Source organism: Rhinatrema bivittatum, chromosome 1 (assembly GCF_901001135.1).
Source record: "Rhinatrema bivittatum chromosome 1, aRhiBiv1.1, whole genome shotgun sequence".
Classification (NCBI taxonomy): domain Eukaryota; kingdom Metazoa; phylum Chordata; class Amphibia; order Gymnophiona; family Rhinatrematidae; genus Rhinatrema; species Rhinatrema bivittatum.
In genome coordinates this window covers 662,353,079-662,369,880 of record NC_042615.1, presented here as the reverse complement: position 1 = coordinate 662,369,880, position 16,802 = coordinate 662,353,079, and the positions used below count along the sequence as shown (strand labels likewise).

Sequence of the window (16,802 nt, the reverse complement as noted above, 5' to 3'; positions counted from 1 at the left end):
TCTTTCCAGAGACATCCTGTTGAGCTGTACAGAGATAAGAAACAATAGCACAGTATAGTTAAAATGTACCTTTAATAAGACTAAAACATATTTACTGTACCTAAATGTAACTTGCCTTGAGCTATCAATAAAAAGGGACGGGGTGGGTGTTGTCTGGGCAGGGCATCGGTGTTCCAGGATTTATGAATGAAACCAGTGCATAAACATTTATGCACACAAGCACTCGCCGGGGTCCCCTAGCACGTAACTTTACTTCTGCCATGGATGCCGTGCAAGTTCTAAAACAAAAAAAAGCTGAACACGTAAGCGGGAATTTAAGAGTTGGGACTCACAGAATGAAAGGGAGGCTAATTAGCCTAGTGGGGTTAGGAAGTCCTGTCCTTCATCTGAGCGAACTGGGAATGGACAGGGGAAATTGGTAATTGCATCAGCATGTGCTGGAACACCGATGCCCTGCCCAGACAACACCCAGGAACAAAACAAAAGACTACTCCCCAGTAAATAAAAGACAAGAAAAAGAAAGGATGGAGGAAACCACATTGCCATAAAAAAACATGTCGCTTCAAACAGCCATATTCCTAGAAACTGGTGTAGTTAGAAAGGCATTCCATTATCAATTGCTTAGGATCACAGAAAATACCTCTTACTAGAGATCTTAACCAAATATTAAGAAGGGTAGCACAGATGAAAATTCCACCCCCCCTCCCCAGATCTCTAATCTGATACATTTGAAGAAATAAATTCCTCCTATTCTGTGTTTGTGTACACAAATCTGGGATAAGCCATACTCTTTGACCCTTAGCAAAGCTTCTTTATTATGGAAAAAATAATCTCATAAAAGGGTCGTTATCAGACTGAATTCAAAAGAAATCAACAACATAGCATGGTCAGAAACATTTGCAAAAGAAGACTCTAGAAAAGCAATCAAATTCAGGCTGCCCATGGAGACTTAAGGAGAAAATTCTTTTTCATTCAATGCACAATTAAGCTCTGGAATTTGTTGCCAGAGGATGTGGTTAGCACAGTTGGTGTAGCTGGGTTTAAAAAAGGTTTGGATAAGTTCATGGAGGAGAAGTCCATTAACTGCTATTAATCAAGTAGTTGACTTGGGGAATAGCTACTGCTATTACTAGCATCAGTATCATGGGATAGACTTAGGGGCAGATTTTCAAAGGGGTACGCGCGTAAGTTACGCGAATACCCCCCGAAAACATGCCCCAAGTTCCCCCTGCGCGCGCAGGGGCTATGTTGAATAGGCTCGGCGGCGTGCGAAAGCCCTGGGACGCGCGTAAGTCCCGAGGCTTTCCGGGGGGGGGGGGGGGGGGGGGGATGTCGCGGCTGGGCGTCATTCAGGGGCAGGGCCGCAGGCGTGGTTCCGGTCCAGGGGTGTTTTGGGGGCGTGGCCGAGGCCTCCGAAACAGCTCCCGGGCTGGGGAATCGCGTGCCTCTGACAGGCATAACTTTTCCATATGTTCTACTGTTCCATGTAAAGCTCCGCTCTCTGTTTGAGCAGTTCTTTGTTTTATGTAAACCGGAGTGATTTGTAGTCCCTAACTTCGGTATAAAAATTAAAAATAAATAAATAAATAAATAAGTTCTTGGAGGAGAAGTCCATTACCTGCTATTAAGTTCACTTAGAGAATAGCCACTGCCATTAGCAATGGTAACATGGAATAGACTTAGTCTTTGGGTACTTGCCAGGTTCTTATGGCCTGGATTGGCCACTGTTGGAAACAGGATGCTGGGCTTGATGGACCCTTGGTCTGACCCAGTATGGCATTTTCTTATGTTCTTAAGTGTAGTTACCAGATGGGGAACTCAAGGCCTCTATAAATGGGAACAATTGTGGGATAGACAGAAACTTTTACCCTTTTCAGATTTACAGCGCCTCTATTGCTGGAAAGGGTGTGGACAAATTGGGACTTTCCTGCACATGTGGTGGGATTGTCCGAAGGTGTCAGAGTTGTGGGAGGATGTCCGAGACTTTATTCACCAGGCGGCAGGATTAACTATACCTGCAGATCCAAAGTATGTTTATTACGAGCTCTAAACCTGTGTTAAGATGGATACAACAGGTCTTCTCTGCTGCCACATGCCAAATTGCTCTCTGGTGGCGCAAGGCTGACGCGCCATCCTTGACCCACTTTCTGTCCTGGTTGGAAACAGTATTTTATATGGGGAGGTTAACAGCTATCAGATGTGACTGCTTTCATAGTTTTAAAAAAGTGTGGCAGCCTTACCTAACCTGGAAAGAGAGGGGCCAGTCAAACACCGTGGGCTAGAGATACGTAGCATGCCTTACCACGCTGCTCACTAACTCCCTCTGATCGTGGTTCCTTGGGACGTTATCTTTGAGGAAGCGGGGTCTCTGCACGTTGAGAAAGGATTATCATTTGTTGTTGCGTTCTGGTAACACACAGCTCTTAATCTTATTCTTCTGTCCACCTTTAGTGGCGGGGTTTGCAGTTTAACGGGGGGGGGGGGGGGAGGGGAAGAAATAGGGGGAAAAAATATTTGAACCCGGGTTGTAGACTAAATGGAAAAATTGACACAGCATCCCTTTTTTATCATATGCTACTTTATTGCATTCAGTTTTAGCAATCCACCTCCTCATTGTTGTAATGTACCGTACGTTCTTTTACACTTTGTTCTCACTCTTACTTATCGGTTATCCATGATGTACGACAGGTTTACATGCAGGACATGTATTATGTTAATACTATTTGCTGATTATATCATGTTGTCTTATCAATAAAGGACAAAAGGAAGGGCATCCTGGATGGAAGTGGCCTGGGAGCGGGACACGTGAGAAAGTGAATAGGGAGCATCTTTCATGGGAATGGGAGGTTAGAGCAGAAGGGGTGAAAGTGAGGGAAGGCTCACATGGAGACAGGGGCAAGAGAAAGTATGGGAGGGGTAAGAGGAGTGGGGGCAGGGGAGCCGAGGGATCAGCACATGGAAGGGAACAGGGTGTTGTTAAGTGGAGGAGGAGAACGCTTGGGATAGGAGGGGTTGCAAATGAGGGAGGGAAAGGGGTGAGGTCACTCCGTCCTCTTGATGGCTCATTTCTTAATTTGATCTGTTAAAGAAAGGTTCAGACTTTAAAATGTGTAAGGCCCAATGCACATCGCCATTATATACAGTTAGGACAATAATGAAAGCCATTTCCGGGGGTAAAGCGCTCTTTTATCCACAGAAATGGCCTGTTTGATTATTGTCCATTCTCTACACCAGTAAAAGTAGGAGCATACAAAAAGGCATGCCTCCCTGTGTAATTTTGCAAATATTTCTGGTTTGGGGTTAGGACAGAGTAGGGAACTATATGCAGAGTTTTCCCTTAAAGTGCCCAAACAAAAAGCAAGCAGGGGTATTGTTTTTCTTTCTAATTTCATCTTTATTGAATCAGTAGATGCAGAATAACACACGTTATTAGTATCAAAAGCAGCCATAGCAACATATTGGCTAATTAAACAACCATTATGACCCATCTTTTCAACAGTTCCCCCTGTCCCAGACACCCCCTAAACACATACAGCCATTCAAAGCCACAAACACACACAGTCACATCTCTTCTTCCACCTCCTCGGAATAAAACATTCATAGCAGAAGCACAGCAAGAGCTGCTCCCCCTTACATTCAGAGGTTAAACTTTAAATCACTCGAGGGTCCCAGCAAGCCCTGCAGAGGCCTTGCCTGCTCCTGCACTTGTGCCTCTCTCCTGACAACCTCCCACCCACCCCCATCAACTGAGTTTCCACTTGGATCTGGGGCAAGTCTGTATCACCTGCTCCTTCATGAGGGTTTTCTGGGGACAGTGTGACCCCCAAACATGGGGTTTCTTAGTACCCAGAAAAATAAAGACTGTTCATCCAAAAAATACAAGAATCACGGAGCAACTCACTTACCTAGGATACAGAGCGCTAATCCAGAGCTTGTTATGAAGGTAGAACAGTGAACATAAAGGATTTTAAATAAACTGCAGAATAACATGCAGGGGACGAAGAAAAGGAATTTCACAGTAACGCCAACTGGTTTTTAAACCAGAGGATGTGGTTAGTGCAGTTAGTGTAGCTGGGTTCAAAAAAGGTTTGGATAAGTTATTGGGGGGAGAAGTCCATTAACTGCTATTAAACAAGTTTACTTATGGAATAGCCACTGCTATTAATTGCATCAGTAGCATGGGATCTTCTTGGTATTTGGGTACTTGCCAGGTTCTTGTGGCCTGGTTTGGCCTCTGTTGGAAACAGGATGCTGGGCTTGATGGACCCTTGGTCTGACCCAGCATGGCAATTTCTTCTGTTCTGCAGAGCTGAATGCTGCATCTGTCTCAGTCGGCTGTGAGAGTATTAAGATCAGCTCAGACTGTACTCCTGGCTGCGGCTGCTTAACATTGGGCTACAGAGCTGAGACTGTCTCTGCTACCACTTGCTCTGTCAGCTTTAAAAACTCTATCTGTCTGTCCTTGTCAGCTCACAGCTCTGTCTCTCTCAGGGACACTCAGCAGCAGTATCCGTCCTCAGTTTGTATTGACTCTGGGACACCCCCCCCCCCCCCCCCTGGTCAGCTCCAGGTGCTGGTGTCTATAGAGGGCTGGGGTGCATGGTTATACTGCTGCTGCTGTCCAGCTCAAGATCAGAAAAAAAAGATTTTAAAAAAGGGAATTTTACATGGTAGACAAATAATATTACACCCAAATTGTAGAAAGGTGAGCAAACACATTCAATGAAAGGAGAGAGCAGGGGTGTGGCAAAAGAAACTTGCAAATGGGCCAAAAACCTAGCAAAGTAGATCAATACAATAAAAAGAAGGCAAGGCTGCATTGAAAATATATACATAGCAAATTTTATTTAACAATCAGTCAAATCAAACAAATAATATTAAGCATTAAACTGTAGGGATATGCAGGCAAAAAGTTTTCGTTGATACGTTGAAGGTGAGGGTCGATTCCGTTCAATATGGAAGTATGGAGAAATCCATAAGTTGTGGATCTGTCCATACGTTTCCCGGTTCCCTAAATAAAAATTTAAACCCCCACCCTCCTTAATCTCCCCCCCCCCAAGACTTACCAAAGCTCCCTGGTGGTTCAGCGGGGAGTCAGGAAGCCATCCCTGCGTTCCTTTGCGATTTCCTCACGGCGCCGATAGCCTGTGTCACAGGGGCTGCCGTGCCATTGGTCAGCCCCTGTCACATGGTCACGGCACCATCTTGTGCTTCTACCACGTGACAGGTAGGTCATGTGGCAGGAGGTCACTCCGGGACCCCCGTTGGACCGAACCGGAACGTTTGGCCAGCTTGGGGGGGCCTCCTGACCCCCCCAAGCTGGCCAAAAGTTCCGGTTGGGTCCAATGGGGGTCCGGGAGCGGAGGCGCGGAGGAGCACGTGACACCGACATGCTGCGGCAGTCAAAAAAGCAAACAGAATGTTAGGAATTATTAGAAAAGGAATGGTGAATAAAACGGAAAATGTCATAATGCCTCTGTATCGCTCCATGGTGAGACCGCACCTTGAATACTGTGTACAATTCTGGTTGCCGCATCTCAAAAAAGATATAATTGCGATGGAGAAGGTACAGAGAAGGGCTACCAAAATGATAAGGGGAATGGAACAACTCCCCTATGAGGAAAGACTAAAGAGGTTAGGACTTTTCAGCTTGGAGAAGAGACGACTGAGGGGGGATATGATAGAGGTTTTTAAAATAATGAGAGGTCTAGAACGGGTAGATGTGAATCGGTTATTTACTCTTTCGAATAGTAGAAAGACTAGGGGGCATTCCATGAAGTTAGCATGTGGCACATTTAAAACTAATCGGAGAAAGTTCTTTTTTACTCAACGCACAATTAAACTCTGGAATTTGTTGCCAGAGAAAGTGGTTAGTGCAGTTAGTATAGCTGTGTTTAAAAAAGGATTGGATAAGTTCTTGGAGGAGAAGTCCATTACCTGCTATTAAGTTCACTTAGAGAATAGCCACTGCCATTAGCAATGGTAACATGGAATAGACTTAGTTTTTGGGTACTTGCCAGGTTCTTATGGCCTGGATTGGCCACTGTTGGAAACAGGATGCTGGGCTTGATGGACCCTTGGTCTGACCCAGTATGGCATTTTCTTATGTTCTTATGTTCTTAAGTGTAGTTACCAGATGGGGAACTCAAGGCCTCTATAAATGGGAACAATTGTGGGATAGACAGAAACTTTTACCCTTTACAGATTTACAGCGCCTCTACTGCTGGAAAGGGTGCGGACAAATTGGGACTTTCCTGCACATGTGGTGGGATTGTCCGAAGGTGTCAGAGTTGTGGGAGGATGTCCGAGACTTTATTCACCAGGCGGCAGGATTAACTATACCTGCAGATCCAAAGTATGTTTATTACGAGCTCTAAACCTGTGTTAAGATGGATACAACAGGTCTTCTCTGCTGCCACATGCCAAATTGCTCTCTGGTGGCGCAAGGCTGACGCGCCATCCTTGACCCACTTTCTGTCCTGGTTGGAAACAGTATTTTATATGGGGAGGTTAACAGCTATCAGATGTGACTGCTTTCATAGTTTTGAAAAAGTGTGGCAGCCTTACCTAACCTGGAAAGAGAGGGGCCAGTCAAACACCGTGGGCTAGAGATACGTAGCATGCCTTACCACGCTGCTCACTAACTCCCTCTGATCGTGGTTCCTTGGGACGTTATCTTTGAGGAAGCGGGGTCTCTGCACGTTGAGAAAGGGTTATCATTTGTTGTTGCGTTCTGGTAACACCCAGCTCTTAATCTTATTCTTCTGTCCACCTTTAGTGGCGGGGTTTGCAGTTTAACGGGGGGGGGGGGGGGAGGAGGGGAAGAAATAGGGGGAAAAAATATTTGAACCCGGGTTGTAGACTAAATGGAAAAATTGACACAGCATCCCTTTTTTATCATATGCTACTTTATTGCATTCAGTTTTAGCAATCCACCTCCTCATTGTTGTAATGTACCGTACGTTCTTTTACACTTTGTTCTCACTCTTACTTATCGGTTATCCATGATGTACGACAGGTTTACATGCAGGACATGTATTATGTTAATACTATTTGCTGATTATATCATGTTGTCTTATCAATAAAGGACAAAGGGAAGGGCATCCTGGATGGAAGTGGCCTGGGAGCGGGACACGTGAGAAAGTGAATAGGGAGCATCTTTCATGGGAATGGGAGATTAGAGCAGAAGGGGTGAAAGTGAGGGAAGGCTCACATGGAGACAGGGGCAAGAGGAAGTATGGGAGGGGTAAGAGGAGTGGGGGCAGGGGAGCCGAGGGATCAGCACATGGAAGGGAACAGGGTGTTGTTAAGTGGAGGAGGAGAACGCTTGGGATAGGAGGGGTTGCAAATGAGGGAGGGAAAGGGGTGAGGTCACTCAGTCCTCTTGATGGCTCATTTCTTAATTTGATCTGTTAAAGAAAGGTTCAGACTTTAAAATGTGTAAGGCCCAATGCACATCGCCATTTTATACAGTTAGGACAATAATGAAAGCCATTTCCGGGGGTAAAGCGCTCTTTTATCCACAGAAATGGCCTGTTTGATTATTGTCCATTCTCTACACCAGTAAAAGTAGGAGCATACAAAAAGGCATGCCTCCCTGTGTAATTTTGCAAATATTTCTGGTTTAGGGTTAGGACAGAGTAGGGAACTATATGCAGAGTTTTCCCTTAAAGTGCCCAAACAAAAAGCAAGCAGGGGTATTGTTTTTCTTTCTAATTTCATCTTTATTGAATCAGTAGATGCAGAATAACACACGTTATTAGTATCAAAAGCAGCCATAGCAACATATTGGCTAATTAAACAACCATTATGACCCATCTTTTCAACAGTTCCCCCTGTCCCAGACACCCCCTAAACACATACAGCCATTCAAAGCCACAAATACACACAGTCACATCTCTTCTTCCACCTCCTCGGAATAAAACATTCATAGCAGAAGCACAGCAAGAGCTGCTCCCCCTTACATTCAGAGGTTAAACTTTAAATCACTCGAGGGTCCCAGCAAGCCCTGCAGAGGCCTTGCCTGCTCCTGCACTTGTGCCTCTCTCCTGACAACCTCCCACCCACCCCAATCAACTGAGTTTCCACTTGGATCTGGGGCAAGTCTGTATCACCTGCTCCTTCATGAGGGTTTTCTGGGGACAGTGTGACCCCCAAACATGGGGTTTCTTAGTACCCAGAAAAATAAAGACTGTTCATCCAAAAAATACAAGAATCAGGGAGCAACTCACTTACCTAGGATACAGAGCGCTAAACCAGAGCTTGTTATGAAGGTAGAACAGTGAACATAAAGGATTTTAAATAAACTGCAAAACATGCAGGGGACGAAGAAAAGGAATTTCACAGTAACGCCAACTGGTTTTTAAACCAGAGGATGTGGTTAGTGCAGTTAGTGTAGCTGGGTTCAAAAAAGGTTTGGATAAGTTATTGGGGGAGAAGTCCATTAACTGCTATTAAACAAGTTTACTTATGGAATAGCCACTGCTATTAATTGCATCAGTAGCATGGGATCTTCTTGGTATTTGGGTACTTGCCAGGTTCTTGTGGCCTGGTTTGGCCTCTGTTGGAAACAGGATGCTGGGCTTGATGGACCCTTGGTCTGACCCAGCATGGCAATTTCTTCTGTTCTGCAGAGCTGAATGCTGCATCTGTCTCAGTCGGCTGTGAGAGTATTAAGATCAGCTCAGACTGTACTCCTGGCTGCGGCTGCTTAACATTGGGCTACAGAGCTGAGACTGTCTCTGGTACCACTTGCTCTGTCAGCTTTAAAAACTCTATCTGTCTGTCCTTGTCAGCTCACAGCTCTGTCTCTCTCAGGGACACTCAGCAGCAGTATCCGTCCTCAGCTTGTATTGACTCTGGGACACCCCCCCCCCCCCAGGTCAGCTCCAGGTGCTGGTGTCTATAGAGGGCTGGGGTGCATGGTTATACTGCTGCTGCTGTCCAGCTCAAGATCAGAAAAAAAAGATTTTAAAAAAGGGAATTTTACATGGTAGACAAATAATATTACACCCAAATTGTGGAAAGGTGAGCAAACACATTCAATGAAAGGAGAGAGCAGGGGTGTGGCAAAAGAAACTTGCAAATGGGCCAAAAACCTAGCAACGTAGATCAATACAATAAAAAGAAGGCAAGGCTGCATTGAAAATATATACATAGCAAATTTTATTTAACAATGTCAAATCAAACAAATAATATTAAGCATTAATCTGTAGGGATATGCAGGCAAAATGTTTTCGTTGAAACGTTGATACGTTGAAGGTGAGGGTCGATTCCGTTCAATTTGGACGTATGGAGAAATCTATGAGTTGTGGATCTGTCCATACGTTTAAACCCCCACCGTCCTTAATCTCCCCCCCCAAGACTTACTTTAAACCCCCACCGTCCTTAATCTCCCCCCCCAAGACTTACCAAAACTCCCTGGTGGTTCAGCGGGGAGTCAGGAAGCCATACCTGCGCTCCTTTGCGATTTCCATACGGCGCCGGTAGCCTGTGTCACAGGGGCTGCTGTGCCATTGGTCAGCCCGTCACATGGTCACGGCACCATCTTGTGCTTCTACCACGTGAGGGGTAGGTCATGTGGCAGGAGGTCGCTCCGGGACCCCCGTTGGACCCAACCGGAACGTTTGGCCAGCTTGGGGGGGCCTCCTGACCCCCCCAAGCTGGCCAAAAGTTCCAGTTGGGTCCAATGGGGGTCCGGGAGCGGAGGCGCGGAGGAGCACGTGACACCGACGTCACGTGCTCCTCCGCGCCTCCGCTCCCGGACCCCCGTTGGACCCAACCGGAACCTTTGGCCAGCTTGGGGGGGGGCTCCTGACCCCCCCCAAGCTGGCCAAAAGTTCCGGTTCACGGAGAGCACGTGACGTCGGCGTCACGTGCTCTCCGTGCCTCCGCTCCCGGACCCCCGTTGCACGGTGTCACGTGCCTCCGCTCCCGGACCCCCGTTGCACGGTGTCACGTGCTCCTCCGCGCCTCCGCTCCCGGACCCCCATTGGACCCAACTGGAACTTTTGGCCAGCTTGGGGGGGTCAGGAGGCCCCCCCAAGCTGGCCAAGTTCCGGTTCACGGAGAGCACGTGACGTCGGCGTCACGTGCTCTCCGTGCCTCCGCTCCCGGACCCCCGTTGCACAGTGTCACGTGCTCCTCCGCGCCTCCGCTCCCGGACCCCCGCTGCACCCAACCGGAACTTTTGGCCAGCTTGGGGGGTCAGGAGGCCCCCCCCAAGCTGGCCAAATGTTCCGGTTCGGTCCAACGGGGGTCCCGGAGCGACCTCCTGCCACGTGACCTAGCTGTCACGTGGTAGAAGCACAAGATGGTGCCGTGAGCATGTGACAGGGGCTGACCAATGGCACGGCAGCCCCTGTGACACAGGCTATCGGCGCCGTGAGGAAATCGCAAAGGAGTGCAGGGATGGCTTCCTGACTCCCGGTGGAGCACCAGGGAGTTTTGGTAAGTCTTGGGGGGGTCAGGAGGGTGGGTTTTTTTTTTTTTTTTTGAATTTGAAATTTGAATTTGAATTTGAATTTGAATTTATTCAACATAGCTATGTTGAATAAGTTGGAAGTCGGGTAAGTCTTGGGGGGGTCAGGAGGGTGTTTTTTTTTTTTTTTTGAATTTGAAATTTGAATTTGAATTTGAATTTATTCAACATAGCTATGTTGAATAAGTTGGAAGTCGCGATGCGTTGCGCATCAGTTCTAGTTTGAGCTGAATCCAGTGCTGCAATGCTCCACCTCTTTCTTTTGCTTTCAGATCAGTTCAAGTTTGAGTTGAATCCAGTGCTGCAATGCTCCACCTCTTTCTTTTGCTTTCAGATCAGTTCCAGTTTGAGTTGAATCCAGCGCTGCAATGTTCCACCGCTTTCTTTTGCTTTCAGATCAGTTCCAGTTTCAGTTGAATCCAGCGCTGCAATGCTCCACCTCTTTCTTTTGCTTTCAGATCAGTTACAGTTTCAGTTGAATCCAGCGCTGCAATGCTAAATTGTTAAATAGTTACATATTTAATTTAAATATTGTTAAATAGTTACATCAATATTTTAATTGTATGTTATACATAATTGGATGGTCCACAGTCTGTACAGCCTGTTTTCCGTCAAAACTGTTATATGGAATTTATTTTATTTAATACCTATTTTATTTAATACCTATTTTATTAATACCTATTACTAATGTCAATGTAAAGCTTGTTGCTAAGTTATTGTTAAATGTAAACCGCGGTGATGTATTTCTTTACGTACTGCGGTATATAAAAACCCTTAAATAAATAAATGCTCCACCTCTTTCTTTTGCTTTCAGTCAGTTCCAGTTTCAGTTGAATCCAGCGCTGCAATGCTCCACCTCTTTCTTTTGCTTTCAGATCAGTTCCAGTTTCAGTTGAATCCAGCGCTGCAATGCTCCACCTCTTTCTTTTGCTTTCAGATCAGTTCCAGTTTCAGTTGAATCCAGCGCTGCAATGCTCCACCTCTTTCTTTTGCTTTTAGTTTAGTTCCAGTTTCAATTGAATGCAGCGCTGTAGCTCTGGATTTTTGTTTTTTTTTCTCTCTGGGGTGGTGGTAGCTCTTTTTTGTTTCGTGCGCTAGCTGGTCACAGTGCCTTTTGAAGAGGTTGCCGTTCGGAGTTCAGGTGAGGACGGAGAGGCTTTGACGGGCCCAGATAGCATGACAGCAGGAATTGTCTGGCTTGGCATCTACCTTCTCCTAGAGTACTGTCTGCATCGTCTGTATCCGGATCCGTTTCCGTTTCCTGTGCGGATAAAAAAAAGAGAGCCAAGGTGGAATTTGGTTACTCAGCGGTTGGAATTAAAACAAGGTCTGCTGTCATTTGGGGGGCTTTTTTTAAATTTATTTATTTATTTATTTATTTATTTAAAGGATTTATATACCGGAGGTTCCTGTATAATATACATATCACCCCGGTTTACAAGGAACAGTAACTATCGCTTCATTTAGCGGTTTACATTGAACAGGTTAATCGAAGTAACAAATTAGTGTATAATACTAAACAGCTAATAAACATGCGAGTTAATAAATAAATAACATGGTAATATGTATGTCAACATGAATATATGTATATAAGATTAAATAAAGGATCCAAAAACATGATTATATGATTAAGAACAATTCCATATTTATCTCCTGAAGAAACATTAGGAAATGTTTCTTCAGGAAAACGGTGGTGGATGCATGGAAGAGTATACAAGGGGAGATGTAGGCAAAAACAGTAACAAAATTCAAGAAAGCCTTGGGATAAGTGAGAAATTGAAGGGAAAACCAGAGCTGACTCTTGGGGAGGGAAGGGGGAGACATGGCCCAGAACAGATTGACTGGAGAGGGACCTGAGGCTGAAGGGTAGAGGGGTTGCTCCCCCTGAAGCTGAAGAGCAGGGAGGGGTGAATGTGTGAGGGGGGAGTTTCACACTAACCTCTCTCCTGGCCCTCTGCCACGCTAGTGCTGAGACTTTCAATCCAGTCCTCGGGACACACCCAGCCAGTCTGGGTTTTCAGGATATCCACGTGAGAGAGAGTTTCATGCACTGCCTCTATTGTATGCAAATCAATCTCATGCATATTCATTGTAGATATCCTGACGAGGAGTAAAGACAAAGTTAAGCTATCTGTTAAAACTGTTTAGGAAACATAGTGGAGACAGACTAGGAAGTAGCATGTTTAAAACACATTGGATAGGGTTGGGGTTTCAGGGTATATCATGTGATTAAGTTGTTTGGTTGCAATAAAGATTTATGTAGTTTTGTCTGTTTTTGACGCATCCATCGGTGCTATGCGTCAAAAACAGACAAAACTACATAAATATTTATTGCAACCAAACAACTTAATCACATGATATACCCTGAAACCCCAACCCTATCCAATGTGTTTTAAACATGCTACTTCCTATTCTATCTCCACTATGTTTCCTATACGGTTTTTGAAATAAATAAAAATAATTTTCCATAAAAAAAAAAAACATTTATAACCATTTACCTCCTGCTCTGCCTTCTAAATCTCCTTCTTGGAGACCTTCTCCTCCTCCTCCTCCTTGCACTTCTGCTCCTGCTTCGATGTCTTCTGTAGGCCATGATGACTTTGTGTTCTTGTTCTGAGCTAGGAGCAGGACTCCCCCTCCTCTTTCTTCTATTGCTTGTAGTTTAGCTCCGAAAGAGTCAGGACCTTTGCTCTCTTGCTATCTAGAGCCCCAGTCAGGAGAAATGATCCCTGCTTGCTGCTCTCCTTCACATTTATAGACACCCTGGCAGCTTTGCCTTTTATCCTGTCACCTCCTGTCATCATAACATCACAAGAGGGGGGCGGAGACAATGTGAGGCTGATGGGGAGGGGAGAGGTGACATAATAAAAGGCAAAGCAGCCAGAGTATCTATAAATGTAAAGGATGGCAGCAAGCAGTGAGCATTTCTCAAACTTACTGGGGAGTGGAGGAAGTGAGCGAACCAGGAGAAATGGTGGAGTGAACTGGGGATGAGAGTAGTGAACCAGAGTAAGGGAACGGTTTGTGGGGTGGAGGGAGGGAGGGAGGGAGGAAGGTAATGTATCAGGGTGAGTGAGAGGTTTGGGAGGAGTGGATAAACCAGAATAACTAAGGGGTTCATGGGAAGGGGGGAAGGGGGATGAGCCAGGGTGAGGGGATCAGGTGGGAGGAGGAAGTTAAAGAGGAAGAGTTTGGGGGTGAAAGGGGCTTTGGAAGGGGGATAAGAAAAAGAGGATGGGGGTGAGATTCTGCACTTCCTACACTTCAAGGTATTTCCCCGTCCTTGGATTGGTTTTACTGCTGGTGGAATGAATGATCCATGAAATGCCTGTCTCTCGCCCCTGATCCTCTCTGTACTGCATTTTTCTCTCTTTTCCTGTTTGAGCTCAGCCTCTCCCTGACCTGTAACTCCAGGTCTGCACAGCCCAGGCTCTTTGCTTACAACACAATGCAGTGATGGTGTCAGCAAGAGGAAAGCAGAAATCTGATCTTGTTAGCAGGACCTGAACTTTCTGATTAATCGTGGCACAGTCAGACATTAAACTGAGTGGAATCTTAGTTAACTGATGGTTCTGGATTCTGTTGCTAATCAGTCTACAGTACTTCTAGATGTACACTGCTCTTCAGCCCATCTCAGTCCTGTAATTTGTTGTCAGATTAAAGAAAGCAATCTCTGGAATACTGAAGACTCGCTGGCCTGGAGGATTGTTTTACTTCCAAAATATTTTATAATATCCTATAAATAAAGCTTCCAGAACTTCTCCACATCCCTGATCAGCGTTCCAGTTACGTCTGCCGTAAGAAAGTTTGTTTTACTGTAGCAGTAGGAATAGCCTCCACCCTCAGGAATTCACTCCTGTCTGCAGAAAAAAAAAACCTGAGTAGGAAAGTTGTTTTATTCTGGTGAGAGTTAAAATGCATCCAGGGTCCCCACTCCCCTACAATTCTATTGCCGTGGCAAGGACCACAAAATTCAGCTCTTACCATAGAATTGGCCAGTCCTGGGCAAACAGCAGCGGGAGACTAAGGACCTTCTGAAAGCAAAAACATTGGTGACAGTGAAATAGCGCATTTACCCTCCCCTGCCTAGCCCAGAGGAGAAACATTGATGTAGGTGGATGCTGCATTAACCCTCTCTTACCCACCCATCCACCTGCCCCCAAGAGACATATTGGTGGCAATGGAGCACAATCTCCCCGCTCCCCTCCCCTGCATCCCCTCACTCACTGGCTTCTATCGGACAAACAGGAGGAGGAGGACTGAGGCCTTGCAGATCCTTCAGTGCATCCTCCCTCCTCCCCCGCTGAGACCTGAATAGTGCAGTTTGAACCCCTTGGTTCAGAGGAGGATGCTTAGGTGCAGTAAGGGAGGAGGGAGGATGTATCATGAACACTGCAGAGTCACTGTCCTCTTTCTCTTCCTGGTTTGCCGATAGTGCCCTCTGAGTGAGGGGGTCCATGGGCATGGGGATGGCTGGTAGAGTGTAAACCTGAGATTGCAGGGTGGAGGGAAGAGAACAAACTTACTGGGGAGTGGAGGAAGTGAGCGAACCAGGAGAAATGGTGGAGTGAACTGGGGATGAGAGTAGTGAACCAGAGTAAGTGAAGGGTTTGTGGGGGGGAGGGAGGGAGGGAGGGAGGAAGGTAAAGTATCAGGGTGAGTGAGAGGTTTGGGAGGAGTGGATAAACCAGAATAACTAAGGGGTTCATGGGAAGGGGGGAGGGGGATGAGCCAGGGTGAGGGGATCAGGTGGGAGGAGGAAGTGAAAGAGGAAGAGTTTGGGGGTGAAAGGGGCTTTGGAAGGGGGATAAGAAAAAGAGAGGATGGGGGTGAGATTCTGCACTTCCTACACTTCACAGTATTTCCCCGTCCTTGGATTGGTTTTACTGCTGGTGGAATGAATGATCCATGAAATGCCTGTCTCTCGCCCCTGATCCTCTCTGTACTGCATTTTTCTCTCTTTTCCTGTTTGAGCTCAGCCTCTCCCTGACCTGTAACTCCAGGTCTGCACAGCCCAGACTCTTTGCTTACAACACAATGCAGTGATGGTGTCAGCGAGAGGAAAGCAGAAATCTGATCTTGTTAGCAGGACCTGAACTTTCTGATTAATCGTGGCACAGTCAGACATTAAACTGAGTGGAATCTTAGTTAACTGATGGTTCTGGATGCTGTTGCTAATCAGTCTACAGTACTTCTAGATGTACACAGCTCTCCAGCCCATCTCAGTCCTGTAATTTGTTGTCAGATTAAAGAAAGCAATCTCTGGAATACTGAAGACTCGCTGGCCTGGAGGATTGTTTTACTTCCAAAATATTTTATAATATCCTATAAATAAAGCTTCCAGAACTTCTCCACATCCCTGATCAGCGTTCCAGTTACGTCTGCCGTAAGAAAGTTTGTTTTACTGTAGCAGTAGGAATAGCCTCCACCCTCAGGAATTCACTCCTGTCTGCAGAAAAAAAAAACCTGAGTAGGAAAGTTGTTTTATTCTGGTGAGAGTTAAAATGCATCCAGGGTCCCCACTCCCCTACAATTCTATTGCCGTGGCAAGGACCACAAAATTCAGCTCTTACCATAGAATTGGCCAGTCCTGGGCAAACAGCAGCGGGAGACTAAGGACCTTCTGAAAGCAAAAACATTGATGACAGTGAAATAGCGCATTTACCCTCCCCTGCCCAGCCCAGAGGAGAAACATTGATATAGGTGGATGCTGCATTAACCCTCTCTTACCCACCCATCCACCTGCCCCCAAGAGACATATTGGTGGCAATGGAGCACAATCTCCCCGCTCCCCTCCTCTGCATCCCCTCACTCACTGGCTTCTATCGGACAAACAGGAGGAGGAGGACTGAGGCCTTGCAGATCCTTCAGTGCATCCTCCCTCCTCCCCCGCTGAGACCTGAATAGTGCAGTTTGAACCCCTTGGTTCAGAGGAGGATGCTTAGGTGCAGTAAGGGAGGAGGGAGGATGTATCATGAACACTGCAGAGTCACTGTCCTCTTCCTCTTCCTGGTTTGCCGATAGTGCCCTCTGAGTGAGGGGGTCCATGGGCATGGGGATGGCTGGTAGAGTGTAAACCTGAGATTGCAGGGTGAAGGGAAGAGAACAAACTTACTGGGGAGTGGAGGAAGTGAGCGAACCAGGAGAAATGGTGGAGTGAACTGGGGATGAGAGTAGTGAACCAGAGTAAGTGAAGGGTTTGTGGGGGGGAGGGAGGGAGGGAGGAAGGTAATGTATCAGGGTGAGTGAGAGGTTTGGGAGGAGTGGATAAACCAGAATAACTAAGGGGTTCATGGGAAGGGGGGAAGGGGGATGAGCCAGG

The 16,802-nt window shown here is 46.3% G+C and overlaps 1 protein-coding gene and 1 long non-coding RNA gene across 2 annotated transcripts in view; one reads left to right on the top strand and one right to left on the bottom strand.

The window, feature by feature from the left end:
• Positions 1–16,802, top strand: part of POLR3G (RNA polymerase III subunit G) — a 126,973-nt gene that overhangs the window by 6,037 nt on the left and 104,134 nt on the right. The gene's annotated exons all lie outside the window — the stretch shown is intronic.
• Positions 10,619–12,593, bottom strand: LOC115074213. The gene is made up of 3 exons (XR_003852210.1): positions 12,420–12,593; positions 11,276–11,741; positions 10,619–10,975 (listed from the first exon to the last, which is right to left on the bottom strand). It is a non-coding gene; the product is annotated as an uncharacterized LOC115074213 (long non-coding RNA).